The 15,164-nt window shown below is 43.4% G+C and overlaps 1 pseudogene; it reads left to right on the top strand.

The window, feature by feature from the left end:
• Positions 1 to 6,357: 6,357 nt before the first annotated feature.
• Positions 6,358 to 15,164, top strand: part of LOC103751047 — a 37,767-nt pseudogene continuing 28,960 nt past the window's right edge.

Genomic DNA, 15,164 nt, shown 5'->3' with positions numbered 1-15,164 from the left:
TGTCCCCAGCTCTCCTTGGGTGGAGGCTTTGATGGAAAACATCGCCCACCGGCCATGCGTCCCTAGAGATTGGATGGATGTGGCTAAGGCAGTCCTCCCTAGCAACCAGTTCATCAAATGCCTAGCCTTATACAAAGAGGAGTGTAGAACCATAGCAGAGCAAAATCATGGAGCAAACCCACAGATCCCCCTTTCCTACAGGCTGACGGGGACTGCTGATGCCTATTCCACCAGGGTACAACAGGCAGCTTTGCCTGCCCCTTACCGGAACCAGGTGTGGTGAGCGGGCCTGGCAGCCTGGAAGAAGCTCAATGAAGGGCCATCGGAGAATCCTCTTGTGGGACTGAGGCAAAAGACAAGTGAGCCCCTTGCAGACTTTGTAGAAAGAGTAGAGAAAAGCCTTGCCAGGAAATTGCCCCGGGACCTCTGAGGGACCAGTTGATCAGATTAATGGTGTGGGAAGGTTTGAATAGCAATCATCAGGCCACCTGCTCAGGCTTGAGGCAGGCCTCGGTCAGCCACTGGATTGTAACCTCCCAAGATGTAGGAACTCATAGCCAACAGACACAGGCGCTAACCACTGCCCTGCAGGACCAGACCACCTCCCTGACCGAAGCCCTGACCCAGGTGCTCATGGTGGCCGGAAGGGAGGTTCGAGACACCCGAGCCAATAGAGAGGAGAAAAAAGGGGGGGTGCTTTAAATGTGGCAAGACAGGACATTTTAAGAGCGACTGCCCGGAGGCAGAGCCCCTCGGACCCCCTGGGGGAAAGGGGGGGGCAAGAGCCCAACAAACCCACAACTCCCTGCCCCCATTGCAGGAAGGCGTTCCATTGGAAAAAGGATTGCAGGTCGAGGTTTGACTTAGCAGGCAGACCTTTAAAATAGTTCTAGCCCTGTTACCCAAAGGAGGAAAGGTGGAATCACAGGCTCACTGGACAGTCCTGATTCACCTGGGAGTGAGGCCCAAAATGCATATTTTTGTAGCAGGTAAAAGATTTCTTTGCTTAGTGGACATGGGGGGCGGATCCTATGATCCTTCAAAAGGAGGAAGTATCCACAACATGGCCACTACAGGCTGGCCCTAAAGTGTTGGGGGTGGGGGAACTTTCAAGGTCAGAGGAGGTAAAGGGACTGGTAAAGTGGAGAGACGCAGATGGGGCAGAAAGGGAGATACCGCTAGTGGTTGAGGGCCTCCAATCCAATCTCATGGGCCAAGATATCCTAAGCTAGATGGACGCTGTGCTGACCACAGAAAATAGGGCCTTTTATGACGATCTCTTAGAGCATGAGGAAGCCAATCACATGCCACAAAGAGTTGAAAGGGTTAAAGTGCAGGATTTCTCCTATTTTCATAATTACAGGGGAGAGCCCGACAAGATCCCTCGGGCTCACCCCCAATACTAAAGGCCACTGCCCCTCAGGTCCCTTGTATTAAATGGAGAGAGGGACGACCAGTATGGGTGGAGCAGTGGCCCATGACTGAGGTAAAACTTAAGGCTTTAATAGATCTAGTAGAGGAGCAAGTGGTGCTGGGGCACCTTCGCCCCTCGGTCAGTCCTTGGAACACTCCAGTGTTTGTCATCAGAAAGGCTTCAAAGGAATGGCAAATGTTCCAAGATCTTCATATAATTAATGACAGAATGAAACTGCAAGGCACCCCTTTGCGAGGGATGCCCTGGATGGATGCAATACCAGTAGAGTATTCTATTGCAGTTGTGGATATTAAAGGCTGTTTCTTCTCCATTCCCCTTAGCCCAAGAGAGTGGGAAAAGTTTGCCTTTTCCATTCCCACCTTAAACCATCAGGCCCCTGATAGGAGGCTTGAGTGGACAGCCTTTAATGGCGGGCACTAAAACACTAATATGCTCGTATATGGATGATCTTATAATTGGACATATAAAGGCAGTCAAATTACAGCCTTTCCTAAATATAGTGTTACAAAGGCTAAAAATACACAGACTCCAGGGAGCACCTGAAAAGATCCAACATGTGCCTCCTTTTAAAATCCTAGGCACACAGTTACTCCTCACACAGGCCAGCCCCTTTAAACCCACCTTAGACATCCCCAAAGAGCCTACAATCCTACAACTCCAGCAGCTAATGGGAGAAATAAACTGGCTCAGGCCCTGGGTAACAGTCCCCACACAAGCATTGAGCCCCCTCTATCAGCTCCTCAAGATGGGACCTCCCCAGACCAAGGTCACATTGGAGAACATACACTGGGAGGCAATTAGGGCCTTCCAGGAAGCCCTAGATGCGGGAGCTTCACTCAGAAGATGCTTCCTTAAGCCCCTCTTTTGTTTGTGGGTTATTACAGGAGACAGGCTGGCCATGGCCATGTTAGTCCAAGAACAGGAGCCAATGGAATGGGTACACACTACCCTCGGGGGTCAACCAAGGGTGTACACAACTGGGGATCAACTAGCAGATATGATTATAAGGGGAAGAAGCCTGACAGCTCGAAGTTTCGGGGGAGATCCTGATAAGATTGTTGGGTGGATTTCAATTGGCTTAGGTGCAGCAATTCAAGAGTGACAATGGCTCTAGAAGGACATTTTGGAGACATCACTTGCCACTACAGGGCCTCTAAATGGGCCCCAGCACTTCAACGGCTGCCCCTCAAGGCACCTTCTCTCTTCTCCAAGAGTTTGATCCCCAATGGCTTACTTGTATTTACTGATGGGGGTCAGAGCAGGGCCACCTATGTAGCATTTGGCCCCCAACCAAGGAGGAGGGCCCCAGAGGTGTGATTTCCGTGCTGCAAAGGGTTTAGAACAATTCAAAGAGATGCTGGAAGTTCTCATGGCTCTTCAAGACCTAAGCTCCCCCTTCAACCTGTACACTGATAGCCTTTATGTGGCTAACCGCCTCCCAGGCTTACCACAGGCCCATATCAAATTAGACTCCTACCCAATTACCACCCCTGGTCTCTATCCAAGGGACCTTGGAGGGCAGAAGCTCCCCCATTTTCATTCAGCATATGTAGAGTCACACAGGGCTACCTGGGTTCATTACAGAGGGCAACAACTTGACCGATTGTCTGGCCTCAAATGGGTTCCACATATATATGGCCCAGGAGGCAGCAAACCTTCATGACCTCACTCACATCAATTGGTGAGGTCTTTGTGCATGGTTTCCCGCTGTCCCAATAAAGGATTTAAAAAAAATAGCACATACCTGTAAAGCTTGCCAACCCTATCTAAAGGTGCCCGCCCTACAAGGCCCGGGAGTTAATCCAAGAGGACTACACCCTAATAAGTTGTGGCAAACAGATGTCACACACTATGCGCCTTTTGGAAGGCTTAAGTACATTTTTGTGTCTATAGACACTTTTTCTCATGCATTTGGGCTACTGCCCATTCAGAAGAAAATTCCAAACACGGCCATTCACATTTTCTCCAATGCTTTGCTACCCTGGGCTTGCCCTCGCAGATAAAGACTGATAATGGCCCCTGTTTCGTCAGTGCCTCAATACAGACCTTCTTTAAAACTTGGGGCATCTCACATTCCACAGGAATACCTTATAACCCACAGGGTCAAGCTATAGTTGAGTGAAATCACCAAACACTCAAACTCAACTATTAAAACAAAAAAGGGGAATGAGCCCCCATCAGCAACTAGGGATAGCCTTATCTACCATAAAAATTTTAAATCGCTCAAAAAATGCCTTGCAATCTAAATTTCAAGGTCACTGGGGACAAGAAAATACAAAACCCCAAGTAGAGTTGAGGTGGAAGGACCCAATTATGGGCCAGTGGAAAGGACCGGACCCACTATTAATGGTAGAAAGGGGATTCGGTTGTGTTTTCCCCATGGGAGAAGATAAGCCTATTTGGGTACCAGCCAGAAACCTCAAATATCTCCCCCTACAGGGTGATGGCTCCAACGAAGATGACTCTGGTGGAGCCGACACTTGGCCCTTAAGGCCCAGAAGAAACAAACAAAACATAGACAGACACCTCCTCATAATCACCAAGGGAGACCTACCCTTGAGGAAGCCTTTCTCTCTTTGTCTCTTATAGATCAAAATGAGGAAACTCACCTTCATGTTCATCCTGTCACTCCTGACAATTGAGGAGCTGATGCTAAGAAGATCATCTGGACCTATAGAGACCCTGAATCCACATGAGCCCCAAAAGGTCACGTGGTTGGTGACCAAAGCAGCTACTGGGGTGATTGCCAACAGCACTACCAAGGTGACACCACCGGACACATGGTGGCCTGACCTGGAGGTAGATCTCTGTGCCCTGGCTACCAGATCATGGGACGTCGAAGACCGGACTCAGTGGGGGACCTGGCCTGAATGTGGGGACACAGGACATGGATGCATGTTACCATTAACAGGGTCTCCCAGGGAGCCGGGGTGCTCCCATGTGCTCAAGCGGGATGCATTATTACAGACAGAATTTTATTTGTGCCCAGGAAGTGGTAGAACTTTGCAACAGCTACACAATTGTGTAGGGGGGGGGCTGATTCTTACTACTGTTATAACTGGGGATGTGAAACCACAGGGACGGGGTATTGGATTAAGGACTGGGGACTGATCACTGTCAAAAGAATACAGAAACCTAGACTTTCTGCAAATCCACTATATGGAAGATGTACAAATTTTCATTGCAACCCCCTCTGTATAACCTTTACGGAGGAGGGATGGCGAGCGAGGGGCTGGGACTTGGGAAAGACTTGGGGATTGAGATTCTATGTATCTGGACGTGACCCTGTTCTCCTCTTTATGGTTAAAAAAGGTTGAGCCCCTCAAAAGGCCAATCACACCCAGACCGGCCAACTTGGGGGCCGGGATGGCCAAGCCTTACCCGCCTGCTGTGAGCCTCTCCCCCAGAGGACTTATGCTTCCCCTGCAAAACCTTCATTCAAAACCCAGAGCGAGACCCAATGGGTTTAAGGATCTGACCCCAAAGGGAGGGTCAGAGATCCTAATGGCTATCCAGTTTACATATAGAGTTCTCAACTTGACCCATCCGGACCTTACCTCCTCATGCTGGTTGTACCTAGAGGCCAGTGTACAGTTGATTGAGGCAATAGGTGTAATAGGAAGGTTTAATTACACCTCCGATGATCAAAAGTGTTGGTGGAAGGGGTGTCCACCAAGACGAGCAGGCTCTCCAAACCTGTGACAGATTACAATCTGATCTGTGTCACTACCCTAGATTATCCCTCCCCCTGGGAGGGCTGCTTTAACATAACACAGGTGGTAGCAAATCAGTGGGTAGTTCTTGCTGACCCAGCGATTTACTGGTTGTGTCAAAAGTCAGGGCTAACACCCTGTCTCTCATTGACAGTCCTCACACATACTGATGGGGATACATGTGCCTTGGTAGTGCCTTTCCCCCATGTGCTATATCATTCCTTGGGGGAAATGGAGGCACGACAATCACTTAGGTTTAAGAGGGAGTTAGTCACCACCTTAACAGTCTCAACGCTTGTGGGACTAGGAATGGGATGGGCAGCCCTAGGGGCCACCTCTCTGGCCCTTTCCCAACAGGGCCTCTGAAAGATTCAGGCAGACATGGGTGCAGGCTTAGATAAACTGGAAACAGCAGTAAGGTTCCTCCAAAAATCTGTTTCATCGCTGGTACAAGTTACATTACAAAATAGAAGGGGGTTAGACCTTCTCTTTATGCAACAAGAAGGGTTGTGCCTAGCACTGGGAGAGGAGTGCTATGTTGACCATTTTGGGGTAATCACAAAAAACTTAGATGAAGTCAGAAAGGAGATTAATAATCAATATGTCCAGAGGGACCAATCCCTGTTTGAACAACGGTTTAATGCTTCACCCTGGTTAACAATGCTAATCTCAACACTGCTGGGACCCTTGGTGATCCTTACCCTTGTTTGCACCTTTGGACCATGTATCTATGCCCGAGTCATGAAAATGATTCAAGGACAGATAGCACAGGTACAAGCTATGGCGATACGTGTCCATTACAACTGGCTCCCTACCTCCCCCATAAAGGAGACATACACCTAAACCAAGGTTGTCACTGGTTCACCTAAGCCAAGGTTTGACCGGTTACCAGGAGAGAGATGCGCCCCCCCCTTAATAAAACAAAAAGGGGGAGATGTAGGGAAGCTGCCTTCAAAATGGCGCTGACTGCCTCAGTCAGGGGAGGAGCTAAGCAATTGGACCAGGACAAAAAATAAGAGGAAGTGTAGGTAATTGGAGACTAACCAGGAGAAAAATGTGTGAGCACCTCATGATCACCATACCAGTACATTGAAAGGAGCCTGCGTGCTCTACGTGAACTTCCACAGGATTGGAGGACAGGTCCCGCCTATGCTAATGATTGTGGGTTTTGCCTTTATAAGCATTGTAACACAATAAACTAGTTCCTACATGACTAAACTCCCTCCTGCGTCTGAGAGTCTCAGGGAGGCTGGTGAACGGCCAAGCAGTGCACTTACCCCTCCTCGGCCCCCATCACTGAGTTCCACATCCTGCCTCACTGGTGGGGTGGAGCCTCAGTAATATGCCAACACTAGTGAATGAAATAGCTTAGTTTTCACTGTCAGAGATGTTTTTAATAAACTAAACACTAGGTGACATTTTTAGTTTTGTAAGAGTGCATTTCAAATGCTATTGGTTTTTATGGGGTTTATTTGAAATAGATTTTAAACAAATTCAGTGTTATTATATAGAATACATTCAAGATTTATTGTTTTAGTATTGGTAAGCTATTTTTTAAAGTGTTCCATATATTTGTTTTAAAATTCATTTTTAGGAAAACATTTTAATGTTTAAGACATGTCATTTATCTGTTCTTATTCCTCATGTATTTCAACTATTTTGGGATTTCTTTTCACATTAATTTTGATCAAAGCTTGCCAATGTTGTTGTTTCAAAGATCTTTTTCAAGGGGGTGGAAAGATTGTAAGAACCATGGGTGGTGCATGAGCATTAGGAAACAGAGTCTTTCAGGCTTTTGGGAATTTGCTCATATGAACTTGCAGTATGCTCAAGACCAATGCAGCTGAATCAGAGAAAAACCTAGCATAACATGGGGAAAATGGGGAGCAGGTCACAACCTTAACCTAGGAACTATTGGCAGTTGATTACTGCTCGGTGAGGGAGAGCTGATCTTTAAGCAAGAGACTCTAGATAGCCTGACGAGACTCTGGTGGATGGACTTACATGAGGGACATCTGTGCACAAAAGCTTGACATGATAGACTTTAATATATATGACAGTATGCATGAAATCCAGTGGGAGTGAGCTCGAAGATGTGGGTGGGGGAGGTGGGCCTAAATATGATTTATATTTATTGCATGAAATTCACAAAAATTCAATAAAAATATACATTTAAGAAGATTCTTTTCACCAGGCTTGGTGGCACATGCCTGTAGGCCCAGCACTTGGGAGGCAGAGGCAGGCAGATTTCTGCGAGTTCAAGGCCAGCCTGGTCTACATAGTGAGTTCCAGGACAGCTGGGGCTACAGGGAGACCCTGTTTCAGAAAGACAAAACAAACAAACAAAAAGAAAAGAGTCTTTTCACAGAATAACAGGAAATACACCATTAATCAAAACGCCAGCTGCTTTTTTTGGGGGGGAAGGAATTAAACTGCGTTGTATTTGTTACTGTGACATTCTCTCTCTTTCTTTCAAAACTAAGTCAAGCAGAACTATGCAAATGTTTTGGCATGCAAGTGCTTCTACAGCCCCTGTACACTGAAAGGAAAATGATAGCTCATTCCACTTGTTGCCATTCTCTCCTTTTAAATAGTGCTTCTAAGTGGTGCATGTGACACCCCACAGAGGGAGGAAAGACTATCTCTGCCCTTTTTTTTGGATTTTAAAAGTTGAATTTTTGTGAATTTCATACAACATATTTTTTTAACATATTCATGCTTCCTCCCCTAACTGCACTCTCCTGTTACTATTCCCTACCCAATTTCATGTATACACACACACCCATACACCCCCACACCTTCCCACACTTTAATACACACACACACACACACACACACACACACACTAAAGTCTGTTGAGTCAAACTTGTGTCCACTAATGCCCTGTAGTGTGGGTCCACTGGAGCCTGGTTAACCTATCCAGCATCGCACCCCTTTTTAAAAATTAAATTAGGGGCTGGAGAGATGGCTCAGTGGTTGAGAGCACTGACTGTTCTTGCAGAAGACCCAGGTTCGAATCCCATCAACCACATGGTGGCTAACATCTGTCCATAACTCCAGTTCTAGGGGATCTGATGCCCTCTTCTCTTCTCCACAGGCACTGCACAACATGGGTGCACTTACATGCAAGTATAACACTCATACGCGCAAGACTTAAAAAAAATAATAAATCTTCAAAAATTAATGTATTTTTATGTGTATGTGTGTTTTGCTTGCATGTAAGTGTACCCATGTCATGCAATACCCATGAAGATCAGAAGAGGGCATCAGATCTCCTGGAACTGGAGTTACAGATAGTTTTTAGCCATTATGGGCAGGCATGGTGAGAACTGAACCCAGGTCCTCTGCAAGAGCAGCCAGTGCTCTTAACCATTGAGCTGTGTTTCCAGTCTCCATCAGGACATCCTTAAAGAAAACTGACTCTCCCTCTCCCAGAAACTATCAATTGCCAATATTTTCTTAGTAGGTTACTTCCCCACTTCCCCACCTCTATGCTGGAATTGTGTCTGGCTTGAAATTTTGTGGAACTTGTGCATGCTGTCACAATTGCTGTGACTTGTTTCCTTGTGGTAATCCATAACCTCTGACTCTTAAAATCTTTCTGCCTCCTCTTCTGCAATGATCCCTGTACTTGGGAAGCAGAAATTTGATACGGTCATCTAATTCAGAAATGAACATTCTGGAGTCTCTTAGTCTCTATATGTGGAATCAGTTGTGGATCTTTGTGTCAATCACTGCTGCATAAGGAAGTTTCTGTGCTGAGCACTGGGAGATGTATTAATCTGTGGATATAACAATAAATCATTAGGAGTCAGTTTAATATTATGTCCATTTAGCAGAATAATAATAGTAGGTTCTCCCCTATGGCCTGTGAGCTGTCTCGTCACAGGTTCCTAAGCCTGATGTTAGTGTGAGGTATGGGTTCCATCTTGTGAAGTGGACCTTAAATCCAATCAGAAAGTGGTTGATTACTCCCATAAGTTGGTGTCACTATTGCACCAGAGGTCATATCCTATCAGGACGTTAATTGTTGGAACTTGCAGGATTCACAGCTGAGCAAGGCTGATGATTATTTTTCTCTTCTGTCAGCATACATAGCACCTTCTAGTACTATGAAAGCTAGCCAGTAGAGATGAATCTTTAAGATTAGTACTAGCTTAATTTCTCATTTGTTCTACAACTCATGTATGTAGTGTCTTCAGCAATAGAATCTTACTTTTAAGTTCTAGTGATAACCAAGAGCAGGGCAATGGCCTGTATTGCTTGAGGGTCTATGGGACCCCTGATCAACAGCTTCAAAAGAAGGAGTCCATTCCTGGCATAACGCTTTTTATTTGCTTATCTATGGTGTCTGGTAGGAGCAATGTCTCTCTGTTATAGGGTAACTCCTTTTAATTTATTTTTATATTATGTATGGGTTTTTTTTTTTTGGTCTTTTTGAGACAGGGTCTCCTTGTAGCTCCAGCTGTCCTGGAAATCACTATGTAGACCAGGCTGGCCTTGAACTCACAGAGACTAGCCTGCCTCTGCCTCCCGAGTGCTGGAATTAAAGGTGTGCACCACCACACCTGGCTATGTATGTATTTTATATTTCTCACACACACACACAAACACACACACATATATATAATATGTATATATTTTAAGAAGCCTCTACATTAGTAGGTTTCCATATGACTTTTTCTAAAGGCCTTTAGTGTTATTTATCCCTTCCAATACTCCTTCCTGTGCTCTGCCCTGCCCTCCCATTCCCCATCCACTTAAACTTTACTTATTCTATTTTTTCTCTTTCCTACTTTATATCATTACATTCTCTCTCCCTTCCCATGAAGCCTCCTTGCAATGGCTATCTTCTAGTTTCCTGACATCTATGGATTTTCCAATTGAAACGCACATATCTAAGGATTCAAAGCCAGCACCCACTTATAAGAGAGAACCAGTGAAGTTTGTCTTTCTGGGTCTGAGTTACCTCACACAGAATGATTATTTCTAGTTCTGGCCACTTACCTGTGAATTTCATGATGTTGTTTTTCTTAACAGCTGTATTCCATTGTGTAAATGCCATACTTTCATCATTCACTCATTAATTGATGGAGATTCAGGTTGTTTCTGTTTCCTGGCTACTGTGAGCAGAGCAGCATTGAACATGGATGAACAGGTATCTCTGTAGTAGGATGTAGAGTCCTTTGGGTATATGCCCAAGAGTGGTATAACTGGGTCATGTGGTAGATCAGTTTCCAGCTACAGCAGTTTGCACTCCCAGCAGCAGTGAGTAAGTGTTCCCAAGTCCCACATTCTTGCTACCATTGCACATTGCTTGTCTGTTAGATCTTAGCCATTCTGACTGGGGCAAGATGGAATCTCAAAGTACTTTTAACTTACATTTCCCAGATGGCTAAAGATGTTGAACATTTAAAAATATTTCTCAGCTATTGCCTTTCATCTTTCGAAAACTCCCTGTTCAGTTCCTTTTCCCAATTTTAAATTATTTTTGTTTAGTTTTTTTAGTTCTTTACATATCTAGATACTAACTCTCTGCTTGATGTACATCTGGTAAAGATTTTTTTCCCTTTATGTAGGCTGCCTCTTCATTTAAATTACAGTGTCCTTTGCTGTACAAAAACTTTTGAGTTTCATGAAGTCCCATTTGTCAGTTGTTGAACTTAACTGGCTGAGCAATGAGAGTCTGTGCTCTATTGCCATGCTGATGTTGGGTACAGACAGAAGGCTATGGGCAACGTCATGGGCTCATGAAAACACCAATTCTTAAAAGCATTCACAATTCTACTTTTAATTTTATTCTTTTAAAAATATTATATATATATATATATATACACACACACATATATATCTGTGTTGCTTACATGTAGGTAAGTGCTCCTGTCAAACCTGACAACATGAGTTCAATCTGGGACTCCTATGGTGGAACAAAACCAAACACTTATCTTTACCATTTAGCTGAGAGTACTCACTGTCTTCAAAGGACAGCTCCCCTGATAGATGCTCCAGCTGGAGAACACATTGCCCATACTCCCTAGCCAGTCAAGACTGAGCATCAGGGGAAGGTGCAGGCAGGTGTAGGGCAGAGAGCACAGGACTAATTTCCCTTTAGTACAATATCCCAGTTGAAGCTTAATGGGAGAACAGAACCAATTTGAAAGGAAGAGGGTCCAGGCCCTGTTCTGAGTCAGAGTTGCTGCTAGAAGACAAGGAGGAAAAAACAGAATGCTTACCATGCTTGTGTTGTTCATACAGAGCCAGAGGCTTCACAGCACACTTGCCAGAGGCAGGTGGGGGGAACTGGAGAGGGCAGGGACCTGAGTGTTGGTCCTGAGCATCCTGCCTATGGCAAAGGAGAAGGGAGCCTTCCTTGAGGGAATGCTGGATTCCCATGGGTCAAGAGGAAATGCAGGATCAGTAGGTAGGTAGTAGGCAGGCAGGATTGTAACCTCCAGAACATCTGATGCTGGAGGAATACGGATTTGGCCCTGGCTGCTTGGCACTGGGACTGCTCATGTTCAGATGTTTGACAAAGCTTTTGTTTTTAAATATTATGACCTAGTTAATTGTACATCTTTTTCTGTCAAATCTATATCTAAAATCTTATGTTAGAAATGGGTTCAGAGATAAATTTTGTATATACTTTTAATTGATTAGGCAACTTGAAAACAATTATTTGTTTTGTTACATAAATCTATGAATTATGGTGATTCATTAAAATTAAGTGTCCAGTTTTCTGTCATTGTTTGACACACAGCTGGCATTTTCAATGAAATAACTGGCTTCTGGTAAAATCAGTGGAAATGTAGACTGAAGAAAAAAGCCTCCATAGGACTCTACTGACACAGGAGTAAAGCAGACAGGCTCTAGATTCAAGCCGTGAAGAGTCTGAATCGCAGTCCTGACATTTTCAGGTGTGTCCTCTGGGAAGACTGAGATTCCTTATGGGTCACTTCCTTCACTTCTAAATTAGTGATGTTAATAGTGTTTACCACATGTAGTTGTCATGAGGAGTAAAAGAATTAGAGCACTGAAGTTGTGGCTTGACCATAGAGTTTGGTATTGCGAGAAGAATTCTTACAGACCTCAGACTTTGAGTATCCACTTCACGAAGTGATTGAATTTAATTACAGCAACCCAGTGTCCTCATTATGAAACTTCAGTTAGGAGTTAAACAGAAGACTTGGCCAAAAGTGTAGCTCAGTGTAGAGCTTGTGTGTAGAATGGCCAAAGCCTCAAATTCAGTCCTCAGTGTGAAAATAAAAGAAAAATTCCAGAAGATTCTAGTCTGAGTTTCAGTTTTCTTTTATTCATATGCTTTTGAAGAAATTCACACTAACTTCAAAACTAAGAGTGAAAAACATTGACAGTTCTTACTCAATGTTCTTTCTACCAGTGTCAAACTTGTACCGAACTCTTGCTTACTGTAAAGTTCAGATAAGAAATTTCCTGTTTTTCCAAATTGTTCTCAGTTGATTTTTGTATTTATGAATGTGCTCAACATGAAGGCCCATAAGGCTGTTTCCAGTCAAAGCCTGTGAATGACAGAAATTCCTTCTTCATCTCACAAGAAAATTTTGATCCAAGACTTAAGTGTTGTTAAGTGGACTGAAGAAGGTGGTAGAAAACACAAAGACCGTAGATTTACATCTCATCTTTAACACTGATATCATTTTGGATCACTGGGCAACTTAGTGTATGACAGCTATCCCTATGAATCTAACTGTATTATTTAGGGTAGAGAAGCAGACAAGGCTAAGTCATTTCATTTCCCCAAATATTTTGGTTTTTTTTTAATACTTTATTAATTTTTTATTTTATGGGTTTGAGTGTATTGCCTGAATGTATATAAATGCACCTGTGTTGTGCAATGCCTGCGGAGGTCTGAAGAGAGCATCAGATTCTTTGGAACTGGAGTTATAGAAGGTTGTTAGCTGCCATGTGGGTGCTGCGCATCAAATCCAGGTCCTCTGTGACAGCAGTCATCTCTCCAGCTCCATTTTTTTTTTTTAATTTAGAGTTCAATAGCTTGAAGTCTGTTTCTGGAGTCAGACTGTGTAGTGTGAGTTTTCTTCCACCATGAAGAGATAGCCCTGTGACTAATTTCTTTAGGTTTTGATTAATGGGGAAAAACATGCTCTCCTCATGAGGGTGCTATGGTCTTCAAAGGAACTTTTATGTTCAAGGAAGGTTGTTCCTACTTCAAAAGTTAGAAAACATTGTTAACTATGATTTGTACTAAATCATAGTTTGTACTAACTATGATTTTAAACTAAAGCTTTCAAATTTTACAATTCAGGAGTCTTATCAGTAAGAATAAAGAATAAACCTTTATGTCAAAGGTAAGATATAACTAGATGTTAGAGACTGGAAAGTACAACATTCTATATTTTTTCACTGTGACTATGAAAGATCAGTCAGTCAGCTGGTATGATAGGGATCTGAAGTTGAGAAAAATGGGAAGCATACAACCATGTAGGAAAATTAGGAACAGTTTAGCCACGAAGTAAAGAAAAGTTAACTCAGAATATGCTTGTTAGATTTAATATAAAATGATTGTTTTATGCAATATGATGAGCAGTATTGATAATTTGAGAAAATACACTTTCCAACAGAGAAAAGTCTCATCCCACAGCTTTTGTTTTCATGAGATTTCAATCCAGTTTTTGTAATGCACACCTTAGCTTGGTTTTCCAGGATTCTGTTCTTAGAGATAAGAAGTAGAAATCTAACCATCTGACGTGTTTAAATTCTTATAATCCTCTCTCACTTACTGTGTATGGGGAAAGACACATCTTAAGTGCCCCTAACTGCTAGCTGCTACATGGTGATATTGCTGCCTATTCTTTGCCAGTGACATCTACTAAGTCCTTTCATAGATTAACAAGAATTTTGGCCTTTATTTCACATGAATAATTCCTATTGGGGAGGCACATTAATCAAATATGTATATCTTCACCTTTTAGAACAGTAAAAAAATGCACCAACCATTAAAATGTGTCAGATTCTTTGAAGGACTGAGTATGAGCTCTCCTAGTACATGTATAGTTTGACCACGGAATTTGTGTGTTATGCATTGTGTGTATATGTGTGTGTGTGTGTGTGTTTGTGTGTGTGTGTACATGTATAAAAGGCTGTGGTGGTTGAGGACAATGAGATGGGCAGATCTTTCCAGATTATTGGGACAGGCTGGGGGAGAACCTTTCCTGGCTGCGGACAGACTGTAGTGGAACCATTGAAGATTGGTAAAGATGTGACACTGTTTGCTTTGAAAATGGAGGAGGGGTCGGGTGCTAGTTCACCAAGCACTTGCCTAGCATGAGCAAGGCTCTCACTTTGTCCCACAACACTGCAAAAAATAAAAAAAAAAAATCAGCAAACAAATACAAAAATGCAGAAGAGTAGAAAAAGGCAATAGACTGAATTATGTATTTGTGCCTTCACAAAGAAACATAGCTCTAATAACAACTTGATTTTGAGCCTGTGTGAACTTAGATACTAAAACAATAAAGTTGTTATATAAACCATTCAATTTGTGAAGTTGTGCTGTATCATCAATATAAAAAGAATGTAGAGTTTAAAGAAACAAATAGGAAATAGTTCCAATATCAATTCTGAATGTAGTGTAATTATACATTGTATTAGGAAAAGCAAGACTCTGAGTCAGACTAAACCATGTTCTTTTTAAAATACCAAGCTGGTGAGAGGGCTCATATGGTGGTTTGAATGAGATGTCCCCGTAGTCTCCAAGTATTTGGACATTTTGTCCTCAGATAGTGATGCTATTTTGGGAGGTTTTAGAAGATGTGGCTATATTGGAGGAAGCACATCACTGGGGGTGGGCTTAGAGTGTTCTTAAGCCTTGCCAGATCTCCAGTTGCTCTCTTGTTTCCTGTGCCTGCTGGAAGATGGAGAGCTTAGCTTCTGCTCCTCTTCCAGCCACCTCTGCCACCATGCCTCCCTGCTGTGGTGGACTGTAATTCCCTTGGAACCATAAGCTCAAATAAACTCTTCCT

This window comes from Nannospalax galili, unplaced genomic scaffold, assembly GCF_000622305.1.
Source record: "Nannospalax galili isolate Female #2095 unplaced genomic scaffold, S.galili_v1.0 scaffold427, whole genome shotgun sequence".
Lineage (NCBI taxonomy): Eukaryota > Metazoa > Chordata > Mammalia > Rodentia > Spalacidae > Nannospalax > Nannospalax galili.
Note: the sequence above shows the minus strand (reverse complement) of the source record. Positions and strands in the feature narration are given on the sequence as shown.